This window comes from Leptopilina heterotoma, unplaced genomic scaffold (assembly GCF_015476425.1).
Source record: "Leptopilina heterotoma isolate Lh14 unplaced genomic scaffold, ASM1547642v1 Lhet_54, whole genome shotgun sequence".
NCBI classification, from domain to species: Eukaryota; Metazoa; Arthropoda; class Insecta; order Hymenoptera; family Figitidae; genus Leptopilina; species Leptopilina heterotoma.
Window position 1 is genome coordinate 742,438 of NW_025111118.1, and position 14,934 is coordinate 757,371.

At 21.0% G+C, this 14,934-nt stretch overlaps 1 protein-coding gene across 1 annotated transcript in view; it reads left to right on the plus strand.

Annotated features, from left to right (window-relative positions):
- Positions 1–290: 290 nt before the first annotated feature.
- Positions 291–14,934, plus strand: part of LOC122508409 (latrophilin Cirl-like) — a 664,372-nt gene continuing 649,728 nt past the window's right edge. The window contains exon 1 of the mRNA XM_043621720.1: positions 291–364. The gene's annotated coding sequence lies outside the window, so the exon portion shown is untranslated. The remainder of the gene's footprint in view (positions 365–14,934) is intronic.

The following is a 14,934-nucleotide window of genomic DNA, read 5'->3' on the forward strand; positions in this document are numbered from 1 at the left end:
TTTTTTGATAAAATGTATTTTTTCGAAAAAAAAAATATTTCTTTCGAAAAAACTATATTTTTTTAAATAATTTAATTCGAAAAATAAATTAAACAAACAAAATATTCTTTTTCTGTATAAACTAAAATTATTTTATAATTCAAATTGTCATAAACTTAAATTATTTTTTGTTTTGTATGAACTTAGATTGTTGTCTTTTTTTTTCGTGTAAACTAAAATTTGTTTTCCAATTTTTTCTTTTCTCAAGAGATTAATGAATTTATTTAATTTTTGTTACAGGAGAATTTCACTTCTTTGAACGCAGAGAGAAATACTTCATTGCGTATGGATTCAAAAATTAATGCAGGCACTTTAAAAAAAAAATGTAAGTCACTTTTATAATTATGACACTTTTTTTGGGATTTATTTTCTTCTTTTATTTTGTCACGTGTTATAATGTGAACTTTCTAGTCAATTTATCATTTTATGCGTCCACTTCACGTCACTCGTGGAGAAAAATTATTTTATTCGAATCAATGCAAACAAGTTTCACTCCAAACTTGCAACAATCATGTATTACTTTACATAATCAGTAATAATGATAAATTATTATTATTATTATTGTAAATTATTATTATTACTATTAATAATATAAATAATATTTGTAATCCAACAGGCGCGCATTTCATTATACAATCAGTAAAAATAATGATAATTTATTTATTTCTTCTTTAAATTAAAATTTTATTATAATTTTGAGTCAGGTTTCGAAAAAAATTAAAAATAATTATTTTTTATTAATAATTAGATTAATAATTAATTAATTATTATTTTTAACAAGTATCATTCAATAATAGTGCTAATAAGTAATTAATAAAAATTGAACCAAAAGGTTGAAATTTTGAAATAACTTAACGTCCCTTACGGAGGAACGTAATGTAACGGCCCCTTGGGAGGGGTGGGGGGTTTAGAAACTCCTGACTCTGCAGCGGCGCAGAAATGTTTTTATATAGTAGAGAGTTATATATAAAATATAGAGAAAATTTTTTTATATACTAAATAATAATAAAATAAAATGAAAAATAAATAAATAGAAAATAAATACTAAATAACAAATAATTAAAAATACGTTACACAATTTTGAAATAGAAGAAATATTTTTTGCCTTCTTTTTGTTGTCCTTTTTTCGTTTTTTTTTATTATTCGTTTAGAGAACAAAATCAACAAAAGTTATCAGGCAGGCAATTTGAAAATATTTACACTCTTACACTAAATTAAATGCTACCAACAAAAAAAAAAGAAAAATTCTAAAAATAATTGTTACTATACACATCAATTTGCATTTAACAATAAATATAATGTCAAACACATTTGAAAACAAGTAAAGAAATAATTATACTAACTGGCACACGCAAAATGCATTTATCGTATCGCTTAATAATGATAAAACAAGAAACTATTGGCTCTTTAAAACTACATCATTAATCGTGTTTAATGATAATATTATGACCGGTTTGCATGAGTCGTTTTCTTGAATTGTTTTTTCTTTCCTTCTTCTTTTCTCTCTTTGCTTTTTAGTTTTTTTCTCTATGTTTATCAATCATAATAAATTTTATCCGCAATGTGATAAAGAGAATTTAACAGTATAGGATAATGTGAGAAAAAAAAACGGAGAGGATAATTTTTGTAATTCAAATTGCAAAATCCCGAGTGTTGTGTTGGTGTTTAAAAGTCTTTTGGCGCCATATTTATAATGGTGTAGGTAGAATTTAGTTGACAATGATGACTGTTCAACGAGGTGTAAACTCGAGGAACTTAACTACTGGATATTCATGATAGTCGATCACTAGACGTGTGTAGATAATAATTAGATCAATAAATTTTGTACTAAAAATAGCAGTAATACATTTTTACAAACATTTTTTACATTTTTTTTTTACAAAAAATCTTAAAAAAAGATTTTAAAAATATAGTGTACTTTTCACTTTTTTTAATTTTCGAATTTAATTCATCGTTAAATTTACTTTTTTGGAATTTTTAATTTTTGGCCTTTTTTCATTTTAGTCAATTTTTGATTCTTTGCCGTTTTCGATTTTTTAAAATTTTTTATCTCTTTTGATTTTTTATTCTTGACAATTTTTTATTTCTTGCAATTCTTCCTTCAATTTTTGAATCTTAACAGTTTTGGAGTTTTTTTTACAATTTCTTTGGCAATTTTTTATTCTTGACAGAGTTTTTAATTTTTTACCATTTTTAATTTCTTACAAATTTTATTTCATTCTACTTTTTATTTTTAACAGTTTTTGCAATTTTTTTAATTCCTTATTTTGTCAATTTTTTAATCTTTACAATTTTTCATTGTTTACCATTTATGAATTTAAAACTTTTTTATTTTAAATTTTTTTGTCAATTTTTTATTTTTTCCAATTTTTTATTCTTGACAATTTTTAATTTTCTACCAGTTTTAATTTATTTGAAAATTTCATTTACTTCTATTTTTTTATTCTTAAAAGTTTTGAAATTTTTTCAATTTTTAATTTCTTACATTTTTTGTTTGTCAATTTTTTATTCTTTGACAATTTTTAATTGTTTACCATTTTTTAATTTAAAAATATTTGATTTTTAATTTTTTTGTCAATTTTTTTATTTTTTACAATTTTTTTGGTCAATCTTTTATTCTTGTCAATTTTTAATTATCTACTACTTTTGATTTCTTTCAAAATTCCATTTCCTTCTTTTTTTTAATCTTGACAGTTTTGTAATTTTTTTAATCTTTAATTTGTTACAATTTTTTTTGTCAATTTTTTATACTTTGAAATTTTTTTACTATTTTTGATTCTTAACAGTTTTTGGAATTTTTACAATTTTTAACATCTTACAATTTTTTTTGTTAATATTTTATTCTTTAACAATTTTTAATTTTCTACCAGTTTTGATTTCTTTCAAAATTTCATTTCCTTGAATTTTTTATTCTTAAAAGTTTTCGAAATTTTTTGAATTTTTAATTTCTTACAATTATTTTTGTCAATTTTTTATTCTTGACAATTTTTAATTTTCTACCAGTTTTGATTTCTTTCAAAATTTCATTTCCTTCTGTTTTTTATTCTTAAAAGTTTTAGATTTTTTTTATTTTTTAATTTCTTACAATTTTTTTTTGTCAATTTTTTATTCTTTGCTAATTTTTAATTGTTTATCATTTTTGAATTTAAGAATTTTATATTTTTAATTTTCTTGTCAAATTTTTATTTTTTACAAATTTTTTAGTCAATTTTTTATTCTTGGCAATTTTTAATTAACTACTTCTTTTGATTTCTTTCAAAATTCCATTTCCTTCTATTTTTCATTCTTGACAGTTTTGGAATTTTTTCAATCTTTTATTTCTTCCAATTTTTTTTGTGAATTTTTTTATAAAATTTTTTACTAATTTTGATTCTTAACAGTTTTGGAATTTTTACAATTTTTAATAACTTATAATTTTTTTTGTCAATTTTTTACTCTTTAACAAATTTCAATTGTTTACATTTTTTGATTTTTACAATTTTTGATTCTTAACAATTTTCAATTTTTCACAATTTTCTATTTTTGATAATTTTAAATTTTTAAAAAATTTTTTACAATATTTTTGTCAAATTTTTTATACCTGACAATAAAATTTTTAATTTTCTACCATTTTTGAGTTTGATAATTTTTAATTCTTACCAATTTTAAAGTTTTTTTAATTCTTGACCCATTTACTTAAAAATAAAACCGTAAATTTTCCCTTTATTTCACATTCTTCTTATTATTTATTTATTCGAATCACATTTTTCTATTTCATTGATTGTTAATTTCCTTACAAAATGTAAAATTTTCTTGCAGACAGTTTTAATTTTATATTTTATCAAATGTCCTTTTTTTAGAAAATCGTTTTATAAATTCTATCATTTTTTTAAATTGATTTTTATTTCAAATATCAGAAACTGATAGATAATTAAATTTTGTCTCGTAGTAAATAATGGATATTCGTAGACAGTGACTTTACTTAATTTATTATTTAACGAATTTAATTCTAGACTAGATCTTTCAATTTCAATATCCAATCTTTATAAATTTTTGCGACAATTTAGATTTTTAAAATACAACAGATGAGAAATTTATTTTAAAAATTTCCATTAGACTAAATTTAATTTCACTTCACTCTACAAGTACTATTTCGATCCTAGACTTCTTTTTTTATTCATTGGCAATTTTCGAAATAGAAAATTTAATTCAAAATTTTTGAAAACTAAAAAAAAGTATAAAAATATATTTGTTCTGTTTTGTCAAAAAAGTTTTGAACGTTCATATATGAAAGACGATATTTTTTGTCACTTTTTTTTAATTTGTATGTTATTGTAAAAATTATTTTGTGTTAAAAAATTAATTTTTATAACTAAATAAATATTTAATTTACTTTTTTTTCATTTTAGTTGAGTATCTTTCGAAAATATTTGAATAAAAAATAAATTTCGTTTATTTAAACGTTCAAAACTTCAGGGACATAATTAAAGAAATTTTAATTTAAAAACGTTTGAAATAAAAAAATTGAATGAGTTTAAAAATTCGAATAATTTAAAAGACAAACAAAATTTAAATGAAATTAATTTAAAAATATAAGAAATAAAAAATGATAAAATTCATCTACTTAAAGAATAAATTAACAATAAAATAATAAATAAAAATTCGTTAAAATTTTGTTTCCATTATTTTCCATTATTAAATTAATTAAAATTAAATTATTATCTATTTTTATTCAAGAAATTCTACAAAAATAATTAATTTAAAAAAAAAATTTATTTCTCCCCTCTGAGTGTATAATAATGGAGAATGTTGAAACTAGAGATAGAGAGGAATTAGTGAATTCTAAATCTTCACTTGCATGGATTTACTGACGAACAGGGAAATTAATTAATTTTCTCTCTTCGGGTCTAATCGGTGAAAGGCGTGTAAAGGTTTACGTCCACAAGGCAATCTTACCCGAAGAAATATCATCCCGTGAATCTTCCCTTCTTTGGTGTACGTTCATCTTCAAATAAAAAGAAATAAAAAAATTTTGAAAAAAAAACTCTACATTTTAACCTCGAGGTAAGAGATATCTTCTCACTTTTTGAGACAGGTGAATAAATTAAAAATTCGCGCTTCCTCGAAAAAGTAGAAAAAAAAAAAAATTATATGCTCGCATCTTTTTATGGACACGAAAAGCCAAACGCGCACGAAGATCACGAATGAGGGTGACGTGTTTATTATCTAAAAAGCACTCTCCTTTGCATCGTCTTGGTGGAAAAAAATGCACTATTAACACCAACCTCGAGATACATTTATTTCAAAAAGATACATTTTTAAGTACACACAAATGACTTGTTTCTTGAAATTAATTTATATTCCACCTGGCAAGCTGTTTCTTCTTTTTCATTTTAATTTAATGAAAAAAAGAACTTTTGAAATAGTGGTGTATTTAATTATTTTTTTTGGAAAAGAATTTTTATGGTATGGATAATTTTTTTACGTTAATTAGTAAAAAGTCCACTCTCACTCTCACTTTCACTTTTAACAAAAAAAAATTTATTTTTTTTCGCTTACACTCTCACTTTTACTTGCATCAAAACTCAAATTAATTTTTGTTTCACTTGCACTCTCACTTTTATCTTGCACTAAAATTAAATTTTTTTTCACTTACATTCTCACTCTCACTAAAAATAAAATTAATGTCGTATCACTTTCACCTTCACTCACAAATTTATTTTCGCCTTTACCAAAAATAAAATTAATTTTATTCCACTTCTACTCTAACTAACAATAAAATTAATTAATAATAAAATCAGTTTAGGTATTAATTAATTAATAATAAAATTAGTTTAGGTATTAATTAATTAATAATAAAATTAGTTTAGATGTCAATTAATTAATAATTAAAATAGTTTTTAATTAATTTAATTAATTTCCAAAAAGTGAAATTAATATCGCATCACTTCCACTCTCACTAACAATAAAATTAATTTTTTTGAGAGGACTTTAGTGATCAGGAAATATTTTGACCTTTTTTGAATTTTTATTTTTTTTAAAAATTCGTAGATTTTGAAATGCAATCGTAATTTTATAGAAAATATGTTTTTGTATCCATATAAAAAATTGTCGAATTTAATATTGATTTTTACTATTTATGAAGCATTTTTGTTTTAGAAAAAGAACTCTCTTCTTAGCTGAAAATTAATTTTGTTTAATTTTTCTAATTTAAAATCAGGATTCAAATATAATTTTATATATTTTTTATTTTTTATAAAAAAAATTATAATATGAAATTAGTTTAAAAAATATGTAAAAGAATTTTTAAATAAAAATCTAAATAAAAATTATATTTTCTAGAATTTTCAATCGAAAAACAATGTTTTTTTTAAAAAAATGCTTCGAAAATAGTAAAAATCAATTTTTTTATTCAACAATTTATTTGTGAATACAAAAACATATTTTCTACTAAATGACACATGTGGATTTCAATAATTTACTAATATTTTAAACAAATAAAAATTCAAAAAGGAGTGAAAAAAAATTTTCTAACTGATTTTATTTTATCACCATTGAAATCCTCTCAAAATATTAATATAAAAACAATTTTATGGATTCTTTAAATTATTTTCTTGATATTTTTAAAAATATTGTCGAATCCTTCCCTTAAAGTAAAAAAATAAAAATAATTAATATTAGTTTTGGCGAAAGAGAAAAAAAATTAATTTTGATTTTCGTGAAAGTGAAAGTGATAAAAAAATTAATTTTAGTTATAGTAAAAGTTAAAGTAAAAGTGTAAGTGAAAAAAATGAATTTTACTTTTGGTGAAAGTGAGAAATTTTAGTTTTTTTTAATTAATTTGTAGTTTTATTTCTTCAACTGTTTTTTGCAAAATTACAATTTTTAAAAAAATCCTACTTGTCTTACAATAAAAAATCCCCCTCAAAAAATATTGAATTAATTAATTCTCAATATATAGAAATTGTCTGGAAAATTTCAGTTTTTTCCATGGAATTTCCATAGAGATTATTTCAATTAATTCAAAAGCTAGTGATTAAAAATTTAAACTTTAATTTTCAATTATCTATAAAATAATTTTGTTAATTTGCAAAATTTACTGTTTTCAAAATTTCTGTTTCGTTCTTAAGTTACTTTAATCTTTATTAAGATTTAAAAAAATTTGTTTCGATGAAAAATTAAGTGAGAGTGTTAGTGAAAGTAAATAATATTTTTTCTTATCGTGAAAGTGAAAGTGTAAGTGATAAAAGGAATAATTTTAGTTCTCGTTAAAGTGAAAAAAAATCAATTGAACTTTTCATGAGAGTGAAAGTGTATAAAGCGTTGAAAAAAAAAATTTTTAGTTTCCGTAAAAATGTGAGTGTAAGTGAAAAAAAAAATTGATTTTACTTTTTGTAAAAGTGAAACTGAAAGTAAATAATAATTTTAGTTTAAAAAAAAAATAAAAACATAATAGTAAGTGAGAAAAAAATGGATTTTATTTTTCGTGAAGATAAAAGTGTAAGTGATAAGAAGAATAATTTTAGTTTTGGTGAAAGTGAAAGTGAATTTTTAGGTTCTTTTTAATTTTATTAAATTTTTCTCCCTTTAAAGTCACAAGTTTTGAAAAATTGTTAAAATTTTTATGGCTTTCAAAAAATATTCCCAAAAAAAAATAGTGAATTTTGAGTAGAATAAATTAATTTCCAATACAAAAATTATCGTGAAAATTAAAGTATTTTCCACGAAAATCCCGACAAATTTTCCCATAGAATTATAATTTTTAATTCAGTAAATATACAAAATACAAGAATTTAGAACGAAAAATTTCTATAACATCGAAAGAATTAAAATTAAATTAAATTCCATTGTATAATTTAAAATTAGGATCAAAATTTCAATGGGTACAATTTACTAATTTTGTACACATTAATTTTTTCTTCCCCGCACTAATTAATAAAGTCATCATCTTGATTGATAAGTATAATTTGGTGATGACTATACTTCCTTTTTATTTTCTTTCCCAACACAATTTTTTTTTTTTTTTTTGTCATAATAGTGAAGTAAATATTTCAAGTATACGTATATATACGTGTGTGCTTTTGTGTATTTGTATTCATGTAATTGGATTCGGGTTGAATTAATTTGAAATTAATGACAGCACAGTAACAATGATTTCGTACTCCCTTCTCTCTCTCTCTTGTCGAAAATTTTGACTTGTCTCCTCCCTATTTTGCACGACGCGGCTTTCAGGCGACTGTTAATAACGGTGGTTATTAGGATGAGCGAAAGCAATGTGCACGCAACAAACGGTCATTATCAACGATGACTGGCAACAGGTCATCCGTTGAGGCCCGCCAATGTGGAGTTGTTGCCCGGTCCTGAATATATGAGTCTGTTATTTTCAACGTATGTATAGTCGTTCTCGAAATTATTATAATGTTGCAGCAGCGATATTAAGCTACGGAGATTTTTATTCACTTGAAAGACTTTATGTGTGTGTATAATTTGTATGATATAAATGAGAGAGGGAGGGGGGGGAGGGTCAAAAAAATTATTTACTGTTAATGCGAAAGGACCGCGAATGCGAAAACGGTAGCTGTCAACCTTGATGATCCACCTTTCTTGTCAAATTTGTACCTTCCTCGATTATCCACCAGGTTCTCTTTTGTTTTTTTTTTATTTTTGTCTTTTTGTTGCGAGTGAGAAAAAATTTTCAGCCTTGTGATTTGTGATGATGAGGGGATAAAAAAAATTGATACATTTAGGTGCAGTGATTTTACTTCAGGGGGGAAATTATTTTTGCAGACAGAAAAAATTGAGAAAGAAAAAAATATTTTTGATTCCGAGACTGGTAAATTATTCGTATTTGGTTCAAGTAAATTTTATTCGGTTCAAATATGTGAATTTTGTTTACTTCGAATAAATTTTATTTGGTTCAAGTAAATTTTATTTGCTTCAAATAAATTTTATTTGCTTCAATTAAATTTTATTTGCATCAATTAAATTTTATTTGCTTTAATTAAATTTTATTTGCTTCAAATAAATTTTATTTGCTTCAAATAAATTTTATTCGGTTCGAGTAAATTTAATTTCGTTCAAATAAATTTTATTCGGTTCGAATATGTCAATTTTCTTTGCTTAAAATAAATTTTATTTGGTTCAGCTTAAAAAAATTTGGTTCAATTAAAATTAAATAGAAATTCCATGGAAATATCCTGGGCAATATTATGGAATTTCAAATTTCAATCTCTATAAAAATTCCGTGTGTAATAATTAAAGAATTATTGGAAAATAAAAGGAAAAAATAAATCTTCTTTTCAAAAATAGTAAATATGTCTTTAAAAGTAAAAATTAAAAAAAAGAAAAATATTAAAAAGAAATTTCTTTACAGAAGAAAAATATTAAATATAAAGAAAAAATAAATCTTCTTTTTGAGAAAATTAAACCTTTTTGTAAAATTAAAAAACTAAAAAAAAGAAAAATATTTTTGAAAAATATATAAATTTGTTTCAAGTTCGTAAAAGTCAGTTTTTTTAAGAAAGGTCCATAAAATCCGTAATTTGATTAAAAAAGAACAAAAAGTTCGTAAATTGTACGATATAGTTTGGAAAATTTTTAGAGAAATTACAAATGATTGCATAATTCAATTAATTTCAAAAGTAATAAAATTCTTTTCAGAAATCAAATTATGTTCAAAAATTTTCGTCAAAATTTCAATTATCTTCATAAATAATGAAATTCTTCTCCGAAATTCAATTATTTTCAAAAAATTTTAATAAAATTCTTGACAAAATTACAATTATTTTCAAAAATGTTAATAAAATTCTTGGCAAAATTTCAATTATCTTTATAAATAATAAAATTCTTCTCCGAAATTCAATTATTTTCAAAAATTTTAATAAAATTCTTGGCAAAATTTCAATTATCTTTATTAATAATAAAAATTCTTCTCCAAAATTCAATTATTCTCAAATATTTTAATAAAATTCTTTGCAAAATTTCAATTATTTTCAAAAATTTCAAAAATTCTTCTCCAAAATTCAATTATTTTCAAAAATTTTAATAAAATCCTTTGCAAAATTTCAATTATTTTCAAAAATTTCAAAAATTTTTCTCCAAAATTCAATTATTTTCAAAAATTTTAATAAAATCCTTTGCAAAATTTCAATTATTTTCAAAAATTTCAAAAATTCTTCTCCAAAATTCAATTATTTTCATAAATTTTAATAAAATCCTTTGCAAAATTTCAATTATTTTCAAAAATTTCAAAAATTTTTCTCCAAAATTCAATTATTTTCAAAAATTTTAATAAAATCCTTTGCAAAATTTCAATTATTTTCAAAAATTTCAAAAATTCTTCTCCAAAATTCAATTATTTTCATAAATTTTAATAAAATCCTTTGCAAAATTTCAATTATTTTCAAAAATTTCAAAAATTCTTCTCCAAAATTCAATTATTTTCAAAAATTTTAATAAAATTCTTGGCAAAATTTGAATTATTTTCAAAAATTTCAAAAATTCTTCTCCGAAATTCAATTATTTTCAAAAATTTTCCTGAAGTTACTGATTTTCTATATCTTTTATTTTCATAAAATAATAAAAATTTCACAGAAATTCAATTATTAACAAATTTTCCATATGTTTCTTCGCAATATAAAATTCAATTATTTTTATAAATAATAACATTTTTACAGGGATTCAATTACTTTCGTAGATAATGAAATTCTTTTTAGGAATTCAATTATTTTCATAAATAATAAAACTTACTGCAGAATTTTAATTATGAAATTTTAATCAAATTCCTCGATAAATGTAATTATTATTAAAAATTTTTTTTAAATTCGTCAAACAAATTCAATTATTTAAAAAATTGTTAATAAAGTTCTTTATGAGAATTCAATTTCAAGAAACATTCAATTGTTCAATAAATTATTTATTTTTGTATTTAAATAATTGAATTCTAGTAGAATTTCCTAATAAAAATTGAATTAAAAATGAATTTCAGTTAAAATTTTAGATAATAATTGAATATGAAAAGTAATATAGGGTGAGTTTTTAGAAATAATTGAATTTTGAAGTTAATTTTTTTGAAACAGTAATTGAATTTTTTTTTTAATATTATTTGAAGTTTTTATTTTTTAATATATTTTTAATTGAAGAATTTACGAATAATTTAAAATTGTAAAATTGAATATTGTAAATAAATGGATTTTGAAAATTGTAGAAAAACTTTTTTGAAAATTTTTAGTGAAAAATTCTTAAAAATAATAATTGAATTGAAATGATGAAAATAATTTTGAAAAAGTACCTACAATATTCTTATAATATAAAATAATGATTTTATAAATTTGCCATTTTTAATTATTATAAAACATAAAGAAATCGATAGCTCCCAGTCGAAGTGATTGATTTCTTTATGTTATAGAAAAATATTAAAAGAAGAAAAATATCAAACAAAAAAATATTGAAAGAAGAGAAAAATATTAAAAGAAGAAAAATATTGAAAGAAAAAAAATATCAAAAAGAAAAAAATTGAAAGAAGAAAAAAATATTTTTTTTAAAATACACATCGAAAAGCAAAATATTAAGAGAAAAGAAATATTAATTTCAAAAATATTTAAAGAAAAAAACATAAAAAAGAAAAAAAAATTTGCAAAAGGAAGAACCCTTTTAACAATAGAAAAAAACTTTCGCAAAATAATATTCAACCTTTTCAAAAACAAAATGAAAAAGAAGAGCGAAGAAAGGCGAGGCGCAAACTGTGATCACGGTTATTTAATTAAATTTAGTGGAGAAAATGAGTTGAAACTTTATTGTAGAATACAGTTGAATAAACAAGTATCGATTTGCAGAACTTCTTGAAGGGCTTTTAATTATAAAACAAATACTGTTGCTAAGTACTTAAGTGTTTCCGTATCGACTAAATTATAGAGTCGTAAAATGTAGATTTTCCAAGCAGCATTTAATTGAATATCTCGATTGTCTTTTTGAGTGCTGAGTTAATAAAACGAAAACTCTCAAATATAAACGTTTTTCTTTTTTATAACAAATCACTAATCGTTTAACACAAATTTTCAGAAAAGAAAAAGAATTTCCTTTCTTCAATTTCAAAGATTTTATTATTTTATTCTTCGCATTGATTATTATATTCGTATAGTTTTAGTATTTTTTAAAAGTATTTTTAAGTATTTCTTTTCCTTTTAATTAAATAAATAATAAATATTAAATATATTATATTATATTATATATTTATTATATTATTATATTATAATATAATATTAAATAAATAATTAATATTAAATTAATTAGAGAATAATAAATTAAATTATTAAACTTATTAATTTTAATAAATAACCAAAGAATTTTTTTAAAAATCTGCAATTTTTGCAAAAAGAAGAAAAAAATTTTTAATTTTATTTCTAGAAAATAATTTTTTTAATTTTTGATAAAGCTAAATTAAATTAACTACTAATTAATTTTTTTTAAATAAAATAAAAGCCAAGAGAGAGAGAGAGAGAGAGAGAGAGAGAGAGAGAGAATTTCTTCTCGTGCTTGAGTAGAGGGCATAGGGTATATTTCCGTTTTAGTTGGATAACGAGGGGATTAAGAGAGGAGGAATCACACGGCACCACGTGTTAGCGCATGAGAATTATTGTCACAATTACAGCCACTTTCCTTCTACTCTGCAAACCGTTAATGTCTCGCAATGATCTTCACAAATGTCGCTTTCTTCTGCGCGACATCTTGATGAACAATATATCACCCCTATATCTTCTTTTCCCCCCTTTAGCGAAATATAAATTATTCTTTCAGATGTTAATCTCACTAATGAATAGCATTTCTCAAAAAAAAAAAAAAAAAATATCTTGCGTTGCATTTTTTCTTTAATTTCTTTTTGTTTTAATTTTCATTTTGTTTCTATTGTTTTTTTTATTTTTTTTTTTACTTTCTTCTTTCTTTTCTCTATTACTTTTAATTTTTTTTTTCTATTGTTAGTAATTTTTTCTACACTTTTTTTCATTTTTTTTCTTCTTTAAAATTGTTTTTATTGTACTTCATTCCTCTTCTATTGTTTTGGTACTATTTTATGTTTTTGTTCTATTCTTCATTTTTTTTCTGTTGTCTTTAATTTATAATCGATTTATTTATTTATTTATTTTATAGCAACAATTCGCGAGCTAAAGCGCGCGGCTGACTTTTTAGGGTGAAATTAGCAATTTTAAAAATAATAGAATTTCAAAATTTGTAATTCACATTATTGTTGAAAACACTAGCAAAATCCAATTTTGGAAAAATTACAAATAATTGCAGAAATTCAATTATTTTCAAGAGTGATAAAATTCTTCTCATAAAATTCAATTATCTTTCAAATTTAAAAAATATTCTCGTCAAAATCTAAATTATCTTTATAAATAACAAAATTCTTCTCCAAAGTTCAATTATTTTCAAATCAATTTCAAATTCCCAAAAATAGTACCCAAGCATTTAAATATTTTCATAAATAATAAAAATTTCTCAGGAATTCAATTATTTACAAATTGTATAAATTCCTTCGCAATAATTCAATTATTTTTATAAATAATAAATTTTTTTTTAATGAATTCAATTATTTTCATAAAAAATAATTAAAAAATTGTAAAAAATAATAATTAATTCAAAATGATAAAAAAAATTTTGAAAAATTTACTGTAATAATATTCAATGATTTTATCACTCGGTCATCTTTAATTATTATAAAACATGAAGAAATCGATCACTCCGAGTCTTCGACTCGGAGCAATCGCTATCTTCATGTTTTATAAAAATATTCTAATAAGTTATTGAATTTAAAAAGATTTGAATTTGAATTTTTTGAAATTCCTAATTCTTACGGAAAAATAATATTTAAATATTTATTTAAAAAATAGTTATTGATGTTTTCGAATAATTTCGCAATTAAAGAAATTCGTAAATAAATGTAAACAGAATATTTTTTTGAGTACAATTTTTCCCTTTATTTTTTGAAAATTCAAAAAGTTTCAATTTCATTTTCAATTAAAATTTGTAATTGACAAATAGAATATTGTTTTAATTTTTTTCTACTCCATTTAATTCGTTTTCTATTGTTTTTAATTTTTTCTGTACAGTTCTTTATTTCTTTCAAATGGTTGTTAACTAGTTTTTCTATTGGTTTTAATTATTTTTCTATTGTTTTTAATTTTTCATCTACTATATTTTATTCTTTTTCTATTGCTTCTAATTTTTCATCTATTGTTTTTTATTTCTTTCAAATGGTTTTTGTTATTTTTTTCATTTGTTTTTAATTGTCTGTCCTTTTTTACATTTTTCTCCTATTTTTAATACTTTTTATTCTATTATTATTTATTATTTTTCAACTATATTAATTTTTTTTTGTTTTAAATTTTTGTAAATTTTTATACTTTTTTTATTGTTCTGCAATTTTTTTTTATTGATCGCAATTTTTTTAAAATGTTTTTTATTCCTTTTCTATTGTTTCAATTTTTTCTATTTGTATCTAATTTACTTTCTACTAATTTCTAATTTTCTCTACTGGTTTTTATTTTTTTTCTATTGTTCTATAATTTTTTTATTGTTTGTTATTTTTTCTCTCGCGTGTTTTAATTTTTTTCTTATTGTTTCAATTTTTTCTATTGATTCTTATTCATTTTTTACTGTTTTTTCATTTTTTCTACTTGGTTTTTTTTCTATTGTTTTAAGTAGTTTTGCTCTGTTTTGTACTTTTCTTTCTTTTTTAATTTTCTTCTATTCTTTTTAATTCTTTTTCTATTGTTCTTAGTAATTTTTCTATTACTTTTAATTCTTTTGTCAATTGTTTTGATTTTTTTTATTATTTTTAATTTTTCCCTTATTAATTAAAATTTTTATCTATTATTCTTAATTTACTTTGAATTTTTATAATTTTTTATCTATTGC